Source organism: Rana temporaria, chromosome 6 (genome assembly GCF_905171775.1).
Source record: "Rana temporaria chromosome 6, aRanTem1.1, whole genome shotgun sequence".
NCBI classification, from domain to species: domain Eukaryota; kingdom Metazoa; phylum Chordata; class Amphibia; order Anura; family Ranidae; genus Rana; species Rana temporaria.
In genome coordinates, this window is record NC_053494.1 from 29,890,866 (window position 1) to 29,914,939 (window position 24,074).

A 24,074-nucleotide genomic window follows, 5' to 3' on the forward strand; every position below is an offset into this window, starting at 1 on the left:
CAGCGCCATTCACGGACGACTTACGCAAACGACGTGAAATTTCTCATTTCGACGCGGGAACGACGGCCATACTTAACATTGGCTAGACCACCTAGAGGGCAGCTTTAGTTTTACGCCGCGTATCTCTACGGAAACGATGTAAATTTAGAGCGACGGGCAAAGCGGACGTTCGTGAATCGGCGTAACTAGTCATTTGCATATTCTACGCCGACCGCAATGGAATCGCCACCTAGCGGCCGGCCTAGAATTGCAGCCTAAGATCCGACGGTGTAAGTCACTTACACCTGTGAGATCTTAGGGCTATCTATGCGTAACCTGATTCTATGAATCAGCCGCATAGATACGACAATCGTATCTCAGAGATACGACGGCGTATCAGGAGATACACCGTCGTATCTCTTTTGTGAATCTGGCCCTTTATTTATTTCTGTTAAATAAGTAAGTTTTCTTTTTTAATTATGGGCTCCGATGAGGTGGCACTGATGGGCACTAATGAGGTGGCACTGATGGGCACTGATGAGGTGGCACTGATGGGCACTGATAGGCGGCACTGATGGACACTGATAGGCGGCGCTGGTATGTGGCACTGATGGGAATTCATAGGCGGCACTGATGGGCACTCATAGGTGGCACTGATGGGCACATATGGGTGGCACAGATAGGTGGGCACTGGGCATGGATGGGCACTGAGAAGTGGCACTGATGGAAACTGAGGGGTGGCACTGATGGGTGGCACTTGTTTATTTACAATTTTTCCAATCAGTGCCCATGTTGCCAGTCAGTTCCCATTTGTGGGCACTGATTGGCATCTATTGTGCATATTTTTTAAATGTGGATGGCCATGGGGGATGTACCTGGTCATCCACATGTTTCCTCCAATCCCTGGTGGTCCTGGAGGCTTCCCTGTGGTCTAGTGTGGGCAACCGAGGGGGGGCTGCGCTGATAAACAATCAGCGTGAACCCCCCCTGTCAGGAGAGCCGCCGATCGGCTCTCCTCTACTCGCGGTCTATCAGACGCGAGTGCGGAAGAGCTGATCAATGGCTCTTCCTGTTTACATCGTGATCTGCCGTGATTGGACACGGCTGATCACGTGGTAAAGAGCCTCCGCCGGAGATGGAAACGTCCATCTATGAATTATATAAAATATCTTTTGCGGGTAAAAGACAATGCTGGCGGCTGCAATACTAGGACAGGTGAGTACCCGATTTGCAAAGGTAACAGCGGGAGAATCATCTGAAGAAAAAAAGAAAAAGAAAAAAAAAACATATTCCCGTGGAACCCCCGCTTTAACAACCAGCTTTTACTGCGCCCTAGTTGGGCGCAGTGCATTGCAGGGCATGGCAAAACAGACAGTTTCCATTGTCGGCTCATCGGGTGGCTGTGTCAGTTTCATTCCGGGACATTGTATTGTCCTGGAATGAAGGTGCCTGGGACCTGGGACAGAACTGCAAAATGCGGGACACGTGGTCACCCTAACCCACACACACCCTCCAAATCACATCAAATAGTGGGTGTAGTCAGTCAAATTTCACGAACAGTGGGAGGGTCTTAAAGGGGCATTAAATAAGAGGATTTCATTACATACAGAGGGCCAGATCCACGTACCCTGGCGCATATTTCCGTCAGGCGTAGCGTATCTAAGATACACTACGCCGCCGTAACTTACTTTTTTTTGAATCCTCAACGAATGTGCGCCGTAAGTTACGGCGGCGTAGTGTATCTTTGGTGGCGTAAGGGCGCGCAATTCAAATCGATGCGATGGGGGCGTGTTTTATGTAAATACATCGTGACCCGACATAAACAACATTTTTTTTGAACGGCGCATGCGCCGTCCGTGGGGGTATCCCAGTGTGCATGCTCGAAATTAAACCGGAACAAGCCAATGCTTACGACGGTGACGTCATTCTACGCAAATCCCTATTCGCGAACGACTTACGCAAACAACGTAAAAAATTCTAAATCCGATGCGGGAACGACAGCCATACTTAACATTGAGTACGCCACCATATAGCAGGGGTAACTATACGCTGGAAAAAGCCGAACGCAAACGACGTAAAAAAAATGCGCCGGCCGGATGTACGTTCGTGGATCGCCGTATCTAGCTAATTTGCATACTCGACGCGGAGTTCGACGGAAACGCCACCTAGCGGCCGCCGGAAAAATGCACCTAAGATCCGACGGCGTACTAAGACGTACGCCTGTCGGATCGAGCCCAGATGCAGTCGTATCTTGTTTTGTAGATACAAAACAAAGATACGACGCGGGAACTTTGAAATTACGCGGCGTATCAATTCTTCTGTGGATCTGGCCCAGAGTGTAGAGTTCAGGGGGGGTTACACACAGAGTGCAGAGCTGTCACTTGTAAACACAGAAACCGGACTTCAATGTTTACAAGTGATTGTGGTGAGCAGCCCCCCCCCAAGGGTCTGAGCCAGAGGTTCAACCAAGTTCCCCCTGAAAAAAAGCCCTATATACTGTGGGCCAGATTCTCAAAAGGCTTACGACGGCGCAACGCCATTTGCGCCGTCGTAAGTCCTAATCTGGCCCGGCGTATCTATGCGACTGATTCTTAGAATCAGTTACGCATAGATACCCATTAGATCTGACAGGCGTTTACGCTGTCAGATCTTAGATGCAATTTTTTTTCCCGTCGCTAGGTGTCGCCGACGTCGTTTTCCCCGTCGTCTATGCAAATTAGCTATTTACGCGAGATTCCCGAACGTACGCGCGGTCGACAGTGAATTTACGACGTTTCCGTAGCATTTGCGACGTGTAAAGTTGCCCCTGCTATATGAGGGGCAACCAATGTTAAGTATGGCCGTCGTTCCCGCGTCGAAATTTAAAAATGTACGTCGTTTGTGTAAGTCGTCCGTCAATGGCGCTGGACGCCATTTACGTTAACGTCGAAACCAATGACGTCCTTGCGACGTCATTTAGCGCAATGCACGTCGGGAAATTTTAGGGACGGCGCATGCGCAGTACGATCGGCGCGGGAACGCACCTAATTTAAATGATCCATGCCCCCTACCTGGATCATTTGAATTAGGCGGGCTTGCGCCGGAGGATTTACGCTACGCCGCCGCAACTTTACAGGCAAGTGCTTTGTGAATCAAGCACTTGCCCGTAAAACTTGCGGCCGCGTAGCGTAAACGAGATGCGTTACGCCCACATAGTTTTACGCCAGTATACGAGAATCTGGCCCTGTATATATATATATATACACACACACACAAATACACATACACATGTATTACACACATATTTTTTCCTTTAAAAACAAGAGTTGGATTTGAACATAAAAATAGAAATCAGATGCTTGGTCCCATAGTATTGCTTTGTATTAAAGGTTTTTCTATAATAGTGTTTGTCATAAATCTAATTATATATATAAACAGAAAAGGAAAGTGTGGTTTATTGTTAGAAACTGTTTATCAAAGCTGTTTTCACACCTACGTGTTTTTGCTTAGACTGGGGTCCAAAGGCACAGAAAAGGTTTGCAGATCTCATGAGACAGCACGTGCGTCACCGCTCCACTACGGCACGCTGTCACCTTCATCACAAATGAGGTTATTTTTAACAATGATGGCAAAATAGCAAAAAAATAAATAAAAAAAACATTGCATTTTAAAGTGACATAGTTTAAAAGAGAAAAATAATTTCTTGTTTTTAAATATGGACGATCAGCATAAAGTGGCAACTACAAGTATACTATGAATACAGGATGCCATTGCTGGACTCATTATGGAAATGTTGGCTGTCTGGCTCTCAGACTGGCCCTTTGGTTTCCGTATGTTCTGAGTCACTGACCTGGAAAAGACTATGCAGATCAGGAAAGTCAGAGAAAAATCACAAGTCCTTATCCGCATCAATGGTCCAGATCACTGAAGCATGGCATCTAGGTAACTAACATTTTCAGGAGAAAAGTATCATTTATCAAAACATTTTTTTACAGTTGAACTCCAGTCAAGCAGCTATATACATAGTTGAAATTATTTATATATAAGAACTGTTATCTGCTAAAGGATTTGTAATTCTGCTCAGCCAGTCTTGTGTTTCAGACACAGCACAGTCAGGTTCTGGACCTTCACTAAGGCCCCTTTCACACTGGGGCATTTTTTGAGCGTTATTCGAGCGAAGCCTCATCTGCAATCCCAATGTGCTGGTAAAGCACCACTAAGACCCTAAGGGTTTAGGGCGTTTTTGCAGCGCCTTAGTGTGAAAGGGTAAGGCGTTTTTACAGCGCTTTCAATTCATTTCAATGGAGAGGGGTGTTTTTGGAGCGTTTCTTTTAGCGCCCAAAAGCTGCTCCAAAGATGCTGCTTGCAGGACTTTTCTCAACGCCCCGCCAGTGCAACGCCTCAGTGTGAAAGGGTAAGGCGTTTTTACAGCGCTTTCAATTCATTTCAATGGAGAGGGGCGTTTTTGGAGCGTTTTTTTCAGTGCCTAAAAGCTTCTCCAAAGATGCTGCTTGCAGGACTCAGTGTGAAAGGGTCCATTGAGATGCCTGAAGAGCGTTTTATGAGCGTTTTAATAGCGCTATTTTGAACTCTAAAGCGCTGTAAAAACGCTTCAGTGTGAAAGGGGTCTTAAAGCGGAGGTCCGGTAAAAAAAAAAAATTAAAAGTCAGCAGCTGCTAACAGTGTAGCTGCTGGGGAGCTGCGGTGGCTCAACGCGATTGGCACTGCGCTGACAAGCCATTCACCTCTGCAGCTAGGGGTTCGGATCCCGGTCGGCTACATGTAGGGTTGTCCCGATACCACTTTTTTAGGACCGAGTACGAGTACCGATACTTTTTTTCAAGTAGTCGCCGATACCGAATACCGATACTTTTTTTTAAATGTGTCCCCAAATGCAGCCATGTCCCCCCACAAATGCAGCCATGTCCCCCCACATCCAGCAATGTCCCCCACATCCAGCAATGTCCCAATATCCAGCATTGTCCCAATATCCAGCATTGTCCCCCATATCCAGCAATGTCCCAATATCCAGCATTGTCCCCCATATGCAGCAATGTCCCCCATATGCAGCAATGTCCCCCGTATCTAGCAATGTCCCCCGTATGTAGTAATGTCCGCCGTATCCAGTAATGTCCGCCGTATCCAGTAATGTCCGCCGTATCCAGTAATGTCCGCCGTATCCAGTAATGTCCCCCGTATGCAGCAATGTCCCCCACATCCAGCAATGTCCCCCACATCCAGCAATGTCCCCCACATCCAGCAATGTCCCCCGTATGCAGCAATGTCCCCCGTATGCAGCAATGTCCCCCACATCCAGCAATGTCCCCCACATCCAGCAATGTCCCAATATCCAGCAATGTCCCAATATCCAGCAATGTCCCAATATCCAGCATTGTCCCAATATCCAGCATTGTCCCAATATCCAGCAATGTCCCAATATCCAGCATTGTCCCAATATCCAGCAATGTCCCAATATCCAGCATTGTCCCAATATCCAGCATTGTCCCAATATCCAGCAATGTCCCAATATCCAGCATTGTCCCAATATCCAGCATTGTCCCAATATCCAGCATTGTCCCAATATCCAGCAATGTCCCAATATCCAGCATTGTCCCAATATCCAGCATTGTCCCAATATCCAGCAATGTCCCAATATCCAGCAATGTCCCAATATCCAGCATTGTCCCAATATCCAGCAATGTCCCAATATCCAGCAATGTCCCAATATCCAGCATTGTCCCAATATCCAGCATTGTCCCAATATCCAGCAATGTCCCAATATCCAGCATTGTCCCAATATCCAGCAATGTCCCAATATCCAGCATTGTCCCAATATCCAGCATTGTCCCAATATCCAGCATTGTCCCAATATCCAGCATTGTCCCAATATCCAGCAATGTCCCAATATCCAGCATTGTCCCAATATCCAGCATTGTCCCAATATCCAGCAATGTCCCAATATCCAGCAATGTCCCAATATCCAGCATTGTCCCAATATCCAGCAATGTCCCAATATCCAGCAATGTCCCAATATCCAGCATTGTCCCAATATCCAGCATTGTCCCAATATCCAGCAATGTCCCAATATCCAGCATTGTCCCAATATCCAGCAATGTCCCAATATCCAGCATTGTCCCAATATCCAGCAATGTCCCAATATCCAGCAATGTCCCAATATCCAGCATTGTCCCCCATATGCAGCAATGTCCCCCGTATCTAGCAATGTCCCCCGTATGTAGTAATGTCCGCCGTATGCAGTAATGTCCGCCGTATCCAGTAATGTCCCCCACATCAATGTCCAGCAAGGTCTCCCCATATGCAGCCATGTCCTGTCCCCCTTACCTTCATCGCGCCGCATCCCCGCTGCCGCCGACTGCTTAATATGGGCGGGGAACAGCTTTGAACAGCTGTAATGATTGGCGCCGCGCTGCGTATAGACACTCCCCCTTGCTCGGGATTGGACAGTTCACCCGAGCAAGGGGGAGTGTCTATACGCGGCGGGCGGGAAAGACTACAGCTGTTCAAATGAATGCTGTAATGTTCCCCGCCGGCGGCGGCGGCGGGGGGGGGGGGGGAAGTATTCTATTTTGGTATTGGGGGTATTTGCGGGAGTACGAGTACTCCCGCAAATACTCGGAATCGGTCCCGATACCGATACTAGTATCGGTATCGGGACAACCCTAGCTACATGTGAATTGAGTTTGGTGGTCTCAGCCCGGCTCCCGGTGGGTGTGCTATGCGAGGTAAGCTTGCGCTTAGTATGCCCACCCCCCTCCCGCAAAAACCACCACACTTACACGCACTCAAAATTGGGTTAACATGCACGCACTTTGACCACGCGGTCTCTAAAAAAAGAGGCGAAGGACTAACGGGGCTGGTTGAGCGGGCAAATCCTCTCACTCCCTTATAGGGAGTCCCTCTGCCCCGTTGGGCTTCAAAGCGGAGCAGGTAGGGTGGGCTGTGTGGGAGGACCCCCTCACACACCCACCATTGCCACCCGGGGCATGGAGAAAGGTGGCAGATTGCCTCTGGGGGAGGCCTGCCTACTCCCAACTCCTGCAGTCCGGCTCCTCTCTCGGTTACACGCACAAAATACACTAAAAAAAAAAAAAAAAACACTGCAGCTGCTGACTTTTAGTAAAGGACACTTACCTGTTCTAGTCGCCAGCAATGTCAGCCCCCGCCAAGGCCGATCCTCGATCCTGGCAGCTCCAGGCGCCGCCATCCACAGTAAGGGAAACAGGCAGTGAAGCCCGTGCGGCTTCACTGCCCGTTTCCTACTGCGCATGTGCGAGCAGCGCGGCGCTTTGTGAATGGGCCGGCTGCTTTTGGGATACACACAGTTCCCAGAATGCAGAGCGCCCCATTCACAAGAAGAAACCAAGTGTAGCAACAGCTATTTAGGGTGAGTAAAAAATGATTTTTTTTTTTCATTTTCTTTTTTTTTCTCTTTTTTTGATTTTTGGTGGAAATATTTTTTTCAGGGTGGAACTCCGCTTTAAGAAGCAATACAGCTTAGTCAAGACCACACCCACAGCCTGCTGATTGGGCAACAAAGGGGCAGCAGGCTGATAAGCCACCATTCTGCTCAGTCTTCGGCTCCTTTACATGTCTGGGTACCCACTGTCAACACATGAGCTGTTAGTGCTGAAATAGGAAAAGCGAATCGACTCAAAATTTCAGTGAATGCTATTTTGAACCTGTACTTAGTGGCCAGTCCCTTAAAAACAATATGAAGCAAAGCTTGTTAGTAGGTTCAGGCCAGTTTTAGGGCTAATGGGCAAACTGATAGAAATGCAGAAAATTTCCCTACAGGACAGACAGTGCACAGTCCACATGGGCTTTGCTGCTTAACTGCAGACAGGAAACAGGACTTTATTCAGGGAAAAGGCATACTATAGATGCATCTACAAACTTATAAACACTGCCATCTACTGATGAAAGAATATATCGCTACTAAATACTGATGTACATTAGTTGTTGCACAAAATACAATTCTGTATTCCAACACCCCCACTCAACAACTACGCCTTATATTAGGACCATTTTTATAAATCTGTTTCTTGTATGCGGTCAAATGCTCTGATCCACTTTTGTTTCTCATGAGTTGGAAGTCTTTTCATCTCATCCCATGAATCTGGCTCTGGTTTTATTGCTACATGAGCAACATAGAAAAGACATTTGATTGGGGTGCATGTATTGCTTCTGGTGGATTTCCTGATTGAAGCCTCTTGTGGCCTGGTTTCTTCTTTTACAGCATTTGGATTGTCTGTGTTCATTTCTATTTCTCTGTTCACTTTGTTGCTTTTCTTAATGTGACACTGATGTGGAATTTCCCTCAGTTTAACCACTTAAGACCCGGACCAAAATGCAGCTAAAGGACCAGGCCCCTTTTTTGCGTTCCTGCACTGCGTCGCTTTAACTGACAATTGCGCGGTCGTGCGACGTGACTTCCAAACAAAATTGGTGTCCTTTTTTTCCCACAAATAGAGCTTTCTTTTGGTGGTATTTGATCACCTCTGCGGTTTTTATTTTTTGCGCTATAAACAAAAATAGAGCGACAATTTTGAAAAAAATGCAATATTTTTTACTTGTTGCTATAATGAATATCCCCCAAAAATATATAAAAAAAAATTTTTTTCCCCTCAGTTTAGGCCGATACGTATTCTTCTACCTATTTTTGGTAAACAAAATCGCAATAAGCGTTTATCGATTGGGTTGCGCAAAATTTATAGCGTTTACAAAATAGGGGATAGTTTTATTGCATTTTTATTATTTTTTTTTTTTACTACTAATGGCGGCGATCAGCGATTTTTTTCATGACTGCGACATTATGGCGGACACATCGGACAATTTTGACACATTTTTGGGACCATTGTCATTTTCACAGCAAAAAATGCATTAAAAATGCATTGTTTACTGTGAAAATGACAATTGCAGTTTGGGAGTTAACCACAAGGGGGCGCTGAAGGGGTTAAGTGTGACCTCATCTGTGTTCTAACTGTAGGGGGGTGTGGCTGTAGGTGTGACGTCATCGATTGTGATTCCCTATATAAGGGAACACACGATCGATCATGGCAAGACAGTGAAGAACTGGGAAGCGGTGTTTACACACAGCTCTCCCCGTTCTTCAGCTCCGGGGACCGATCGCGGGACTCCAGCGGTGATCGAGTCCGCGAGTCCCGCGGCCGTGGTCACAGAGCTTCGGACCGGGTCGCGGGCGCGCACCCGCGACCCACAGCTGGGCATTCTGCCGACGTATATCGGCGTTAGGCGGTCCTTAAGTGGTTAAAGTGTTTGTGTCAGTTCATGAAATTTCTTAACACACTGAAGTTTCCTTGATGATTACACTTCTACCTTATTTGTGTCTTGGTGTAGAATTCTGTATCCCTTTTGAGATTCACTGTACAACACAAGTACTCCTTTGTGCTAGCATCTCATTTTGTATGTTTTTTTTTTTGGTATGTGTATATGGGTTTTGCTTCCAAACATTTTTAGATGGTTCAAATTCTGAGCTTTTCCATTCCACTATATCTCTACTAAATACTGATGAACAGTAGTTTTTGCACAAAATACAATTCTGTATTCCAACATAAACTACTGCCAAAAAAGGGTACGGGAAGTTTGGCAATGCCACAGAGGATGTGCCAATGCAAAAAATATTTTTAGAGAATACCATACAGTTGGGAAAGAGTCTTCTCATGGGGCTTCAAGGAACACACTGAAAATATACAAATCCTTTAAATAACGTGCTTATGGATACCTTACCTTAGCTGTGTTTGTTGTTAAAGCGGTTCTCCACCCTAAAGTGAACTCCCGCTGATCGGAACCCTCCCCCCCTCCGGTGTCACATTTGACACCTTTCAGGGGGGAGGGGGGTGCAGATACCTGTCTAAAGACAGGTATTTGCACCCACTTCCGGCCCGGCATTCACGGGCAAAAGACGGGCATTGCGTCACATCCCGTCGCCCCCCCTGTTGTGTGCTGGGAACACTCGGCTCCCAGCACACAGCGGGAGCCAATCGGCGGGCGCGGCGCGACTCGCTCATGCGCCGTAGGGAACCGGGCAGTGAAGCCGCAGCGCTTCACTTCCTGGTTCCCTCAGCGTGGATGGAGAGGCGAGCAGCAGGGTGACGAGCGATCGCTCGTCATCTGCTGTGGACGGCGCTGGACTCCAGGACAGGTAAGTGTCCTAATATTAAAAGTCAGCAGCTGCAGTATTTGTAGCTGCTGGCTTTTAATATTTTTTTTTGGTGGAACATCCGCTTTAAGGAACTGGACAATTTTCATGGGCATGCTAAGCGACAGCGTAAACTGGCAATGTATAATTGGCAGTGAAATAGATTTTTATCTTTTACAAATTACCTTGACTAACATACTGCAGCAGCACCCCAATCTTTTGGCAGCTTTAGCAGTGACATGCTTTTGTTGTAAACCCTTAAGCCACGTACACATGACCGTTTTTCATGATGGTCGTTAAAAATGATCATGTGTAGGCTCCAGAGCATTTTTCTCGTCGAGAAAAATGGGCATTAAAAATTTAGAACATGCTCAATTTTTTCTCATCGTTTTTCACGTCGTCATTTTTCTCGACGTGAAAAACGGTCGTGTGTACGCTATAACGACGGGGGAAAAAACACGCATGCTCAGAAGCAAGTTATGAGACGGGAAGTTAGCATAATCAGCCCAAAGGGTGGCGCCATCTGAATGGAACTTCCTCTTTATAGTGCCGTCGTACGTGTTGTACGTCACCACGCTTTGCTCGAGCATTTTTTATCACGATCGTGAGTATGCAAGGCAGGCTTGACAAGAATCACGTCAAGAAAAACATAGTTTTTTTCCATGGCTTAAAAAACGGTTGTGTGTACGTGGCATTACAAAGACCCCTCCCCCTTTCCCCATTCACAGAGCACACAAGAACAGAGCTGAGGCTGTCGATCACAGGCTGTGTGCTGGAGGTCCCTCCCCTGTCACCTTTTTTCTCTTGGTGTCAAGAAAACTTCTCAGAAGTGATTCATGCAGATAGCAGAGGAACGAGGCAGTAGACAGAAAGGATGCTTAGTGCTCTGGATTATGAAGTACACACTACTATAGAGGGATATGCTTTTCTCATATTTCAAGTCTGCGTAAACCAATTAATATCGGCTTATTGTGATTTTTTTACATATCGGCCTAAACTGAGATATTTTTTTTTTAAATTGGAATATTTATTATAGCAAAAAGTACAAAATATTGTTGTTTTTTTTTAAACTTGTCGCTCTTCTTTTTTTTTTTTTTTAAAGTGTATTTTGTGCGTGTACTCAAGAGAGGAGCCGGACTGCAGGAGTTGGGAGTAGGCAGGCATCCCCCAGAGGCAATCTGCCACCTTTCTCCATGCCCCGGGTGGCAATGGCGGGTGTGTGAGGGGGTCCTCCCCCCACACAGCCCGTTCTACCTGCTCCGCTTTGAAGCCCAACGGGGCAGAGGGACTCCCTATAAGGGAGTGAGAGGATCTAGCCCGCTCAACCAGCCCCGTTAGTCCTTCGCCTCTCTTTTTTAGAGACCGCGTGGTCAAAGTGCGTGCATGTTAACCCAATTTCGAGTGCGTGTAAGTGTGGATGTTTTTGTGGGAGGGGGGTGGGCGTACTAAGCGCAGGCTTACCTCGCATAGCACACCCACCGGGAGCCGGGCTGAGACCACCAAACTCAATTCACATGTAGCCGAGACCGGGATCCGAACCCCTAGCTGCAGAGGTGAATGGCTTGTCAGCGCAGTGCCAATCGCGTTGAGCCACGACAGCTCCCTGTCGCTCTTCTTTTGTTTATAGCGCAACAAATAAAAACCACAGACGTGATCAAATACCAACAAAAGAACGCTCTATTTGATAAAATCATATTTGGGTACAGTTTTGCACGACCGCGCAATTGTCATTCAAAGTGTGACAGCGTGGAAAACTGAAAATTGGCCTGGGCAGGAAGGGGGTGAAAATGCCCGAGATTGAAGTGGTTAAAAGGCACAGGGACGCCCTTCCATCAGCGGGGATACCGCTACACAAGATTACCTGGATTCTGCAGATCAGACATATCTACACTAAAATACTGCGGACAATTGGCAGTTCTCGTGATTGTTTTATCACTACTCCACATGCTGCAGAGAAAAGCCTAAAAGTCAGATATTTATAGCACCTTATCTCGTGAAGGACACTGCAGAGGGAAATGTTACCAAAGGAGACTACAGAAAATAGCGGACGATGGAAATGCTCAGTTTATCCTCCAAACAACTATTCGTACCAATTGTACAAACAAGAAATTTTGCATTGGGCAAACATGCCAGGTTATACCTATGGAGAGGGGAGGTGGATCATTCTAAATCCTGGTGTAGGGTCTAGATCAGTGGTGGTCAACTTTCTTGACATGGGGGGTCCTCAAGTATGGCCCTCAACATCACCAAAGGACTACACATAAAATTCAGTAAATATTCAGTGTCAGAGACAGCAGACATACAACAGAATAGGGCTAGGGTGACCACATTTCCAAACTACAATTCAGGGACCCCCCCCCCTTCCCAAAAATCAGCTTGTGCTGTAACGAATCACAGCACAGTGATTGGACACAAGAGGTGGGATTTATGATTTCTCCAATCACAAACAGAGGGTGGGGATCGTGCTCCTCCAGGCATTCCTGACCAGGACAAGTACTCTCAGGCCCCTTTCACACTGGGGCGGGAGGCGCAGTGGCGGTATAGCGCCGCTAAAAATAGCGGCGCTATACCGTCGGAATTGCCGCTAGCGGTGCGGTATTAACCCCTGCTAGCGGCCGATAAAGGGTTAATGCAGAGGCGCATTGCGGGTGGTATTACCGCGGTTTCCCATTGTTTTAAATGGGAAGGAGCGGTATACATACCGCTCCTCTCACCGCTCCAAAGATGCTGCTTGCAGGAGATTTTTTTCTCTCCTGCCAGCGCGTCGCCTCAGTGTGAAAGCCCTCGGGCTTTCACATTGAGAAGGCTGGACAGGAGTTTTTCAGGTGGTATTTTGGCGCTATTTTTAGCGATGTACCGCTTGTTAAACTCCTCAGTGTGAAAGGGGTCTTAGTGAGTAAAGCGGTGATGTAGCAGCCTTTTTTGGAGGCATCAGATTGGCCCGGGGGGGGGGGGGTGGCTGTGTCAGTTTCATTCCGGGACAGTGTTGCCAACCGTCCATATTTTTACGGACAGTTCGTAAAAACGGGCACTTTTTCCCCCGTTCGTAAATGTCCGTGGTTGCGGGAATGTGTCAGTAAAAATAGCCGTGAACGGTTCGGCTTGGAACTTGCGCATGGAGATTGGAGGCAGGGGAAGATTGTGGCACCGCAGAGGGGGGTGAAGGCAGGGGGTGTTGGTGGCAGAGGGGGGTGAAGGCAGGGGGTGTTGGTGGCAGAGGAGGATGGAGGCAGGGGGTGGTGTGACTAAATAATTTGCCCTTATTATATCGAAAATAACAAAAATATGTTTTTTTACCTTAATGTGGAGTTCCACCCTGAAAAAAAAATTTACTCCAAAAATCTAAAAAAATAAATAAAAAAAAAATAATAAAAAAAAAATGTTACTCACCCTAAATAGCTGTTGCTATGCGGAATCTGCCTCTTCATCCTCCGCGGTGGATTCTCTTCCTCCTCCTACACTCGTTTTCTTCTTGTGAATGGGGCGCGCTGCATTCTGGGAACTGTTTGTTTCCCAGAAAGCAGCCGTACCATTAACAAAGCGCCGCGCTGCTCGCGCATGCGCAGTAGGAAACGGGCAGTAAAGCCGCACGGCCTTCACTGCCTGTTTCCCTTACTGTGGATGGCGGCGCCTGGAGCTGCCAGGATCGAGGAGACCCCCTAGAGACCCCCTAGAGCCTTTAGCACATCTGTGCCAACACCACTCAAAGATGGCTGCATAGGGAATAGGAGCAGGGCAACAATTTCAACTTTAAAAGTCAGTCTACAAAAATTACACGTTACTTGACAGGTATGTTTTTACAATGAAAAAAATATGATGTTATGTGCACTTAAAGATGCCTAAAGACATTATGAAGACTAGCACCTCCGACAACACTGAAGGCATTAATATATATATATATATATATATATATATATATATATATATATATACATATATATATATATATATATATATATATATATATATATTGTATATAATAAAAAAGCATTTCAGAAATTCTGCAACTCATACGAGTCACCATGCAAGACTTCCCTCACAGAACTGCGTATTTGACAGCCGTGGCGGCCACACCGTTTCTTTACATTACATGTGAAAACTGAATAAATAATTCATTTTCACCCAATATTCTCATTTACCTCTCTGTCTCCTCTAAGGATTTTTTAAAGACCAAGAAAGAGAGCAAATGATATAGAATGGATTTAAATGAGAATAATGCTAACGTAGGGGTAAACAGGAACTCTCCAACCTCATCAGTAATTCATAGGGATTCATATAGGTAATTAGGAAAAGTATACGCGGGAAATTGGAGTACAGAGGGCCGGGGCTCTAACCTTTGCCTGCTTCTCAGCCGTATTCAAATATAGAAAGCTGTTCTGAACCCAATCATCTAAGAGGCTTTGACAGCTGTCAAGCAATTGACGTTGATAATATTGATGAACATTTTAATGAGGTAGTGCAAAATTACTGCTCAGTGGAAGTGCGGAGGCTTGTATACACAGCCAGAAGTGGTAAGAAAAAAAAAAGACTTGATACCAGGCTCTGGTACTGAAGGACCCACTCTCAGTGGCGTAACATGGGCTGTCAGTGCCCAGGGCAAGGCAAGAAATTTGCGCCCCCGGACTTTTCCCACTCCCTGAGTCCCTTCCTACAATAGTACTGATATACTGACCACTACACTAACCTCTACACTGACCTACATGATTCCTAGACTGACATACCTACCTGTCCACTGCACTGACCTACCTGATTCCTACATTGGCCACTACACCGCACACTGACCACTACACCGCACACTGACCACTACACTGCACACTGACCACTACACTACACTCTGTCCACTACACTGCACAATGATGACTACACTGCACACTGACCACTACACACTGATCACTACACCGCACACTGACCATTACACTGCACACTAACCACTACACTACACACTGACCACTACACTACACACTGACCACTATACACTGACTACTACACCGCACACTGACCACTACACTACACTGCACACTGACCTCTATACACTGACCACTACACACTGATCACTACACCGCACACTGATCACTACACACTGACCACTACACACCGACCACCAGGGCTGGTGCAAGGATCTTTGACACCCTAGGCGATACCTAATTTTGACGCCCCCCCCCCCCTCGGCTGAGACCCTGACTCCACTTTACCCTGAAACACATGACCTATCTGACCCCTACACTGACCCCTGACACATCTACCTGACATATGCACTGATCCACCTGACACTACTTCCTGCACTACTCACATTACACTGACCATTACACTGACCTACCTGACCATTACACTGACCTACCTGATACATACACTGACCCACCGACCTTAAACCTACACTGACGTCCCCCCCTCCCGCCGCCATCCGGTGCTTCTCCAGGCTCGGGCCCGGAGAGCGAATCGGTCGGCGCTGCTGGAAAGTTTTTCTCGACGTGATTCCCCTCAAGCCTGCCTTGCATACACACGATGAAAAAAAATGCTTGAGCAAAGCGCGGTGACGTACAACACATACGACGGCACTATAAAGGGGAAGTTCCATTCGAATGGTGCCACCCTTTGGGCTGATTATGCAAATTTTCCTTCTCATAACTTGCTTCTGAGCATGCGCTTTTTTCCCCCGTCGTTAAAGCGTACACACGACCGTTTTTCACAACGAGAAAAACTAGAGCATGTTCTAAATTTTTAATGCCCTTTTTTCATGTCGAGAAAAATGCTCTGGGGCCTACACACGATCGTTTTTAACAACCAATTAAAAAAATTGCATTTTTCTCGTCATGAAAAACGGTCGTGTGTACGTGGCATTAGTCATAAATACTGCCAGTTTCCTGCAAGATGCCACTTATTTTCTGAACAAGATCCACAATATACAGCAATTACCACCAAATACACTTCTAGTCACTATTTCACTTTCAATAATAATATCTATCTTCACTGTATGGGTACTGCTATGGGAAGAAAAATGACACTCCAATATGCAAACTTATTTGTGGCTGACCTGGAAGACAAATTACTGAACAGCATTCAATAAAACCCATATATATATATATATATTAGAGTAAATTAATCCATAAAAAATCGTGATCTCGATTCAACCCCCCTGACAATCTCCAGTGCAGAGTTTGCTGATTCTTTTTTTTATATAACAATTGGAGAGACTTATCAGCTGTCAAAGGAAAAATATCCCGGCAGTCTGCCAAGTTTAGATCAAAGGGATAAACTTCTATGTGTATGTGTGTGTGTGTGTGTGTGTGTGTGTAAAGAAAAAATCCGGGCAGTCTGCCAAGTTTAGATCAAAGGGATAAACTTCTGTGTGTGTGTAAAGAAAAAATCGGGCAGTTTGCCAAGTTTTGATCAAAGGGATAAACTTCTATGTGTGTGTGTGTGTGTGTGTGTGTGTAAAGAAAAAATCCGGGCAGTCTGCCAAGTTTAGATCAAAGGGATAAACTTCTGTGTGTGTGTAAAGAAAAAATCGGTCAGTCTGTCAAGTTTAGATCAAAGGGATAAACTTCTGTGTGTAAAGAAAAAATACGGGCAGTTTGCCAAGTTTAGATCAAAGGGATAAACTTCTATGTGTGTGTGGGTGTAAAGAAAAAATCAGGGCAGTCTGCCAAGTTTAGATCAAAGGGATAAACTTCTATGTGTGTGTGGGTGTAAAGAAAAAATCAGGGCAGTCTGCCAAGTTTAGATCAAAGGGATAAACTTCTATGTATGTGTGGGTGTAAAGAAAAAATCAGGGCAGTCTGCCAAGTTTAGATCAAAGGGATAAACTTCTATGTGTGTGTGGGTGTAAAGAAAAAATCCGGGCAGTCTGCCAAGTTTAGATCAAAGGGATAAACTTCTGTGTGTGTGTAAAGAAAAAATCGGTCAGTATGTCAAGTTTAGATCAAAGGGATAAACTTCTGTGTGTAAAGAAAAAATGTGGGCAGTCTGCCAAGTTTAGATCAAAGGGATAAACTTCTATGTGTGTGTGTGTGTGTGTGTGTGTAAAGAAAAAATCTGGGCAGTCTGCCAAGTTTAGATCAAAGGGATAAACTTCTGTGTGTGTGTAAAGAAAAAATCTGGGCAGTCTGCCAAGTTTAGATCAAAGGGATAAACTTCTGTGTGTGTGTAAAGAAAAAATCGGTCAGTATGTCAAGTTTAGATCAAAGGGATAAACTTCTGTGTGGGTGTAAAGAAAGAATCCAGGCAGTCTGCCAAGTTTAGATCAAAGGGATAAACTTCTGTGTGTGTAAAGAAAAAATCCGGGCAGTCTGCCAAGTTTAGATCAAAGGCCAAGCATGGTGGTGGGAGTGTCATGGTCTGGGGCTGAATGAATGCTGCTGGCACTGAGGAGCTACAGTTCATTGAGGGAACCATGAATGCCAACATGTACTGTGACATACTGAAGCAGAGCATGATCCCCTCTCCTCGGAGACTGGGCCGCAGGGCAGTATTCCAACATGATAACGACCTCCAATATGAACACTTCCTTGCTAAAGAAGCTGAGGGTAAAGGTGATGGACTGGCAAAACATGTCTCAGACCTAAACCCTATTGAGCATCTGTGGGGCATCTTCAAACGGAAGGTGGAGGAGCGCAAGGTCTCTAACATCCACCAGCTCTGTGATGTCATCATGGAGGAGGGGAAGAGGACTTCAGTGGCAACCTGTGACGCTCTGGTGAACTCCATGCCCAAGAGGGTTAAGGCAGTGCTGGAAAATAATGGTGGCCACACAAAATATTGACACTTTGGACCCAATTTGGACATTTTCACTTAGGGGTGTACTCACTTTTGTTGCCAGCGGTTTAGACATTAATGGCTGTGTGTTGAGTTATTTTGAGGGGACAGCAAATGTACTCTGTTATACAAGCTGTACACTCACTACTTTACATTATAGCAAAGTGTAATTTCTTCAGTGTTGTCACATGAAAAGATAGAATAAAATATTTACAAAAATGTGAGAGGTGTACTCACTTGTGAGATACTGTAAGAAGGATGATTTCTGCACTCCTGTAGGACATCATTTCTCACGACTAGATCACACCATGCATGTTTTAGTACTTAAATGGAATGTCAAAACTACTCAGGAAAGGAAAACAATTGAATTAAGAATGATGGGCCAAATCCACAAAGACCCGGCGTAACGGCGAAATTCTAATTTAAGTTACACTGCCTTAAAATTTCTACCTAAGTGCCCGATCCACAAAGCACTTACCTAGAAATTTCTGGCCGTGTAACTTAAATTACGCCGGCGCAAGGCGTTCCTCATTTCATGGGGGCGATTCCCATTTAAATGAGGCGCGCTCCCGCGCCGGCCGTACTGCGCATGCTCGTGACATCATTTTCCCGACGGGCATAGCGCAAAATTACGTTACGCCGGGCTTTGTGGATTGCGACGGGTCAATAAAGTTGCGTCGGGAAAAAAAAAGATACGGCGCGAAAAAAATATTCAAATTCGAAAAAAAAAACGCGTCGCTAGACAGAAGGGTCTGCTTTTACATGGTGTACTAACTTTACACCATGTAAAAGCAGCCCTAATTTTGCGTATGCAACTTAATACTTACGGAGAAAAAACGAAGCAGAAAAGCTTTGTGGATCTCTGTAAGTGCTAATTTGCATACCCGAGGCGGCATTTCGACACAAAATGCCCCCAGCGGCGGATGCGGTACTGTATCCTAAGATCCGGCAGTGTAATTCAATTACACATGCCGGATCTTCTCCCTAACTATGGAAAACTGATTCTGTGGATCAGTTCCATAGTTAGGACCAGGGATACGACGGAGTAACAGCAGTATCTCTTTTGAGGATTTGGCCCGATAATTCTATTTGACATAAAAGATAATGGACTAAATATGGACTTCCTCAGGGATTGTCTTAACTTTCTGCTAAAACAGTGTATTAGTGATGCTTTGGCCTTGAAGAAGGAGGCACATGCCGAAAACGAAAAAATTTGGATGTTAGTGCAAAAAAAAAAAAAAATTGTATCACGGATAGAATTCAGTTGTTTAAAGAATACTTTAGAATCTGAAGCAAGCAATATAGAGCACACCTCATTTACTGCCTGGAGGAAATTCAGCATCCCTTCCCTTCTCAGCCAGGAAGTCTCTGACCAACCCTTAAGGCCGTGTACACACGGTCGATCCATCCGATGAGAATGGTCCGACGGACCGTTTTCATCGGTTCACCTCTGAAGTGGCCTGATGGTCTGATGTGCCTACACACCATCAGTTCAAAAACCGATCGGGTCAGAACGCGGTGACGTAAAACACACGACGTGATGAAAAAAACAAAGTTCAATGCTTCCAAGCATGCGTCGACTTGATTCTGAGCATGCGCTTGCCAAGGGGTGCAACTTGTAATTTCATAAACAATCACCTTCCCACGAGGTACTGCTGGCTTGCTTGCCTCTGTTCACCTTCTGATCACCTTCCCACGAGCAGTACCTCGTGGGAAGGTGATTGTTTATGAAATTTAAAGTTGCACCCCTTGGCAAGCGGAGCAAGGTTTAAAAAGCTAGGGGCGCTCACCTTCTCATCGCCAACCGATCTGAACTCTGAGACTATGAAGGCCACCAGCCATCGTTGAGTACGGATTGGTTCTAGTACAAGTGGAGGATTCACTACTGCCTTACAAAATCTCTGGTTGAGAGATATGTTGATAGTGGTCCGGCAGGACCCAGATTTCTGGTAAGCAGCTGCATGATTGGTGGAGGATTCACGTTTGGTGCTCAAATTACAACATTCCTGGAATCTTCACGGGTGTCTTCATTTGTCATATGGATTTACCACTTACTTTCTAAAATTTATTTTTGGACTTTATGGACTTTATATCACTAATTTTGTTATTTTTCATTTCAACAATCATTGGAGTTATGGTTTATTATCATTTGTGTTATTGATCACTGGGTTCATATACACCATTGCTAGCAGGGTAGGCAATCACGGCCCCCTGACTCCATTGAATCATATATCATATAGATTCAATGGTTTTGCACATGCACTTGCTCACAAGTTTAAACACAAGTGCACATCTGGGTTTAGCGCAATTATTCTTTTTATTCATATAATAAATGCATTAGAGTTTCCCTCACTCAGTGTACTTTAAAACATGGTGGTGTGGGTGGGTGCATCGAGTCCTGGCAGATGTTTGTGCTGGAACTAGCTGTCAATGATGGACTAAGATAAGGTGTTGCTTAGTGCATGTGCCCCTGGAGTGGCAGTCCAGGGGTATCTGAGAATCACTGTGTGTAAGGGACACTTTGATTTAAGGATACCACGGTCACTGCACCAGATACACACTTTTTTTAGCACCTGCCTCCTGGGCCGGGCCTTTTGGCTAGGACCGGAGGAATTTTTTATTCCTGGCCGGAGGGCCTGGTGATTGTACACCACAATGACCAGTTCTTCACTTTCCTCTTCACTATCCCTTCCCCCACTTTATTTTATTTATTGCCTATGTTTGTCACCTTTTTGTCTTTTTTTGTTGTGCACGTTTTGTGTCACTGTGTGATCAGTAGGGTGCCGGTCCTCGGGCCAGCCCTGAACGTCTTGGGAGTGGGTGGACATGGCCTTCTGGCTTAGTTTTCCTGCTCTCATGGGGTCTCCCTTCGGAGGAGCCCCACTTAGTACTGGGAGGGTTCTGTTTCGGCAGTTCCTCCGAGGAAGTTGGGTCCGTGTCGGCTTTGGTTGCTCGGACCACAGTACCTGAGTCCCCGTCTGGAGCCTAACGCCCCGGGGATCAGGGTTTTGGGTCCTTTCTTCACAGGAGGACCACTTGACGTTGCACCCATCTGCACGTTTTTGTGAACAAAAAGGTGTTGCTTGAAGTCCAAAAAGGCCCAAGGCACCCTTGGGCAAAGGTAAAGGTAGGGTGAACGGTTGCAGAGCACCATGATGATCAAGGCTCGTGTCTTTTTTTGCTCCTCATATCTCTTTTCCCTTTCTTCCCCTATATTTTTCTACCAGTACCCTTCCTTTTCCCTTGCTACACAAGTACTTCTTGCACAAAAATATCCTCTGTATACTTTCTCTGTGCCAGCCCGGAAGCTTCTGCCCAACATTAAAGGTTCATCGGGGCACGTGTCTATTACACAAAATAATTGTTTCTCTCTTTGCAATTATGCGTCCCCCAGACATAAGCGGTTATCACTGTGACCTAGGGCTTGATTTGTCTAGAGCTTTTCAGCCGGTGCCCCAGGGTCTAGATACAATGCGAAAGGGGGACTAATGATACATTTAATTAACTTCTGGGATTCTCTTCCTGATTCTGTACGATTGCTCTGTAGCACAATGTAACCCAAGGAACAACTCTTGTGATGTCATCAGGGTTTCTTACATGCCCTGATGGTTCATCTTAGAGCAGCACAAAGCTAATTAAAGGGGTTGTAAAGTAATTTTTTTTTTTTAAATAACAAACATGTTATACTTACCTCCACTGTGCAGTTAGTTTTGCACAGTGTCCCCGAACCTGTTTTTCTGGGGTCCCTCGGCGGCTGTCTCGGCTCCTCTCCGCAAGAACTCAACACCTTCATGCGAGCGAGCACGCATGCTGTTGAGTTCCTGCGGGCCAGCAGCTATTGCCGCTCACTGTATCACTCAACCCCGCCTCCGGCGAGCCACATCATTGGATGAGATTGACAGCAGTGCTGGGTAAAATGGGCCGAGATGATTGAAAAGGCAACAGTAACTCAAATAACCACTCGTTACAACAAAGGTATGGAGAATACCATCTCTGAACACACAACACATCAAAGGCAAGGAATCAGATGAGCTACAGCAGCAGAAGACCACACCAAGTGGTCTTGGTCTGTCAGCTAAGAACAGGAAACCGAGGCTATAAGTCACACAGGCTCACCAAAATTGGACAATAGAAGATTGGAAAAACATTGCCTGGTCTGATAAGTCTCGATTTCACCTGCAAAATTCAGATGGTACGGTCAGAATTTGGCGTAAACAACATGAAAGCATGGATATATACCGTATATACTCAAGTATAAGCCAAGTTTTTCAGCCCTTTTTTTAGGGCTAAAGATACACCCCTCGGCTTATACTCGAGTCAGTGTACCTAAAGGGCTGCGGGCGTCCATTTTTCAAAAGTCGTGGCTTCCTCCTGGTCCCGTTCCGTGATAGGCGTTTGACACTGTGTTCCGCTACCGCCTATAACGGAGGTCCTCTCATCCTCGGACTCAGTTTCCCAGCAGACACTGTGTTCAGGGTTCCACCTATCACGGACGCCCGTTTGTCCGAGGATGAAAGAAGGTCCGTGATTGGCGGAACACTGAATACAGTGTCTGCTGGGGAACTGAGTCTGAGGATGAGAGGACCACCGTGATAGGCGGTAGCGGAACACAATGTCAAATGCCCATCATGGAATGGGACCAGGAGGAAAAATGGACCCCGCAGCCTGTCAATAATTCAGGTACGCTATGGGCACAGTAAGGTTGGGCTGCAGAACCATAAAAAGGAAGGGACAACACACTGGACTTTTGAATTGTCTTGCTTGCAAGTTTTTGGGCAAACCTCATGTTTGCATAATGAAAGCCATTGCACCCATCTGCCAAGAATAACAAGCACAGGAAATGAGCAGTGAAAGTACGCTATTTGCTGTGTGCAAGCCTCTCTGAACTCTGTTCTGTCATATTATTCTTTACCTGATATTGTTCTTAGCACCTTTGCCACTTGATATTGTTTGTACACTCTCATGTATTGAATGAAGCAAATGAGTGCCCAAATCTTTGACATAAGCACAGCGAGGCGTGCAAATGGGCACAGTGAGGCGTGCAAATGGGCACAGTCAGGCGTGCAAATGGGCACAGTGAGGCGTGCAAATGGGCATTGTTGACCCTCTTTTTCGCTTACAGTAGCTGTTGCATTCTCACCCTAGTCTTATACTCGAGTCAATACGTTTTCCCAGCTTTTTGTGGTAAAATTAGGTGCCTCGGCTTATACTCGAGTATATACGGTGTATATATATATATATATCCTTAGATTCCAACAAATACCTTGGGTGCTCTGGATGCCACACTCTAATGCGATTGCAGACTTGTGAAAATGGGGCAGTCACACATTCCTTATTACACCAGCCCGATTAGATTACATCCAAGTGCTACACTGATTGTTTTCAATTACCAGTTTCTTTTTTTTTTTCTTTTTTCCTGAGTCATTTATATTTAGAGGTTAATATCTGGGGCTGCCCTATTTAAAAAAAACCTGTACTAGCAATTGTTGGGAATTCTTTTCTCGTTTTTCTTTTACCTCTCTTTCTAAAACCTCAACTTCCCTGACCGTCAGGCAGATTTTCTACCTTCAATACTAACGTCAAACAAGCCTGCAGAAAATGACTTTTGACTTCCTTGATCTGCATACTACTTCTTGGTCAGGTGACCAACATTTTGGAATGGAGGATGTCAGCAATAGTGGAACCTACATTTTCCTTATGGCAGGTCTAATTTAAAGTGAGAAAAATATAAATCGCGCTACCTCTAAACCGTGTGAAACAAATGTTTGAATCACAAAACACACATAAATCATAAACTATGTGGTATATGATGGTATATATAAATCACTAATTTACCAAAAAAGACAAGAGAGGTTGATAGCCACTAGGGGGCACTATATAGCACTCTCAAGTACCTCAATAACAGTGAAACAGTGATAATATTGATAATGAACATCAAAAGAATTTGGATCATATCATCAGATCAATAAATATTAACCAAATAAAAAAATATATATATAGACATATAAATAAAACAAATAGTGTAGAAATAACGTTTATAAATGTTTAACACATGAAATGCCAGACACCCGTGCTCTGTGCGAAGTTCCAAAATCAGTTGAAAACGTGTCCAAAGCAAAGTGATGTATCCTCCACCAAACTATAGATTGGCTCCTTACCAAATCGCCATTAACCCTTATGACAG

General features: G+C 45.4%; 1 protein-coding gene across 1 annotated transcript in view; it reads right to left on the reverse strand.

Annotated features, from left to right (window-relative positions):
* LOC120943328 (glucagon receptor-like) overlaps positions 1-24,074 on the reverse strand; it is a 90,405-nt gene that overhangs the window by 63,987 nt on the left and 2,344 nt on the right. The window lies entirely within an intron of this gene.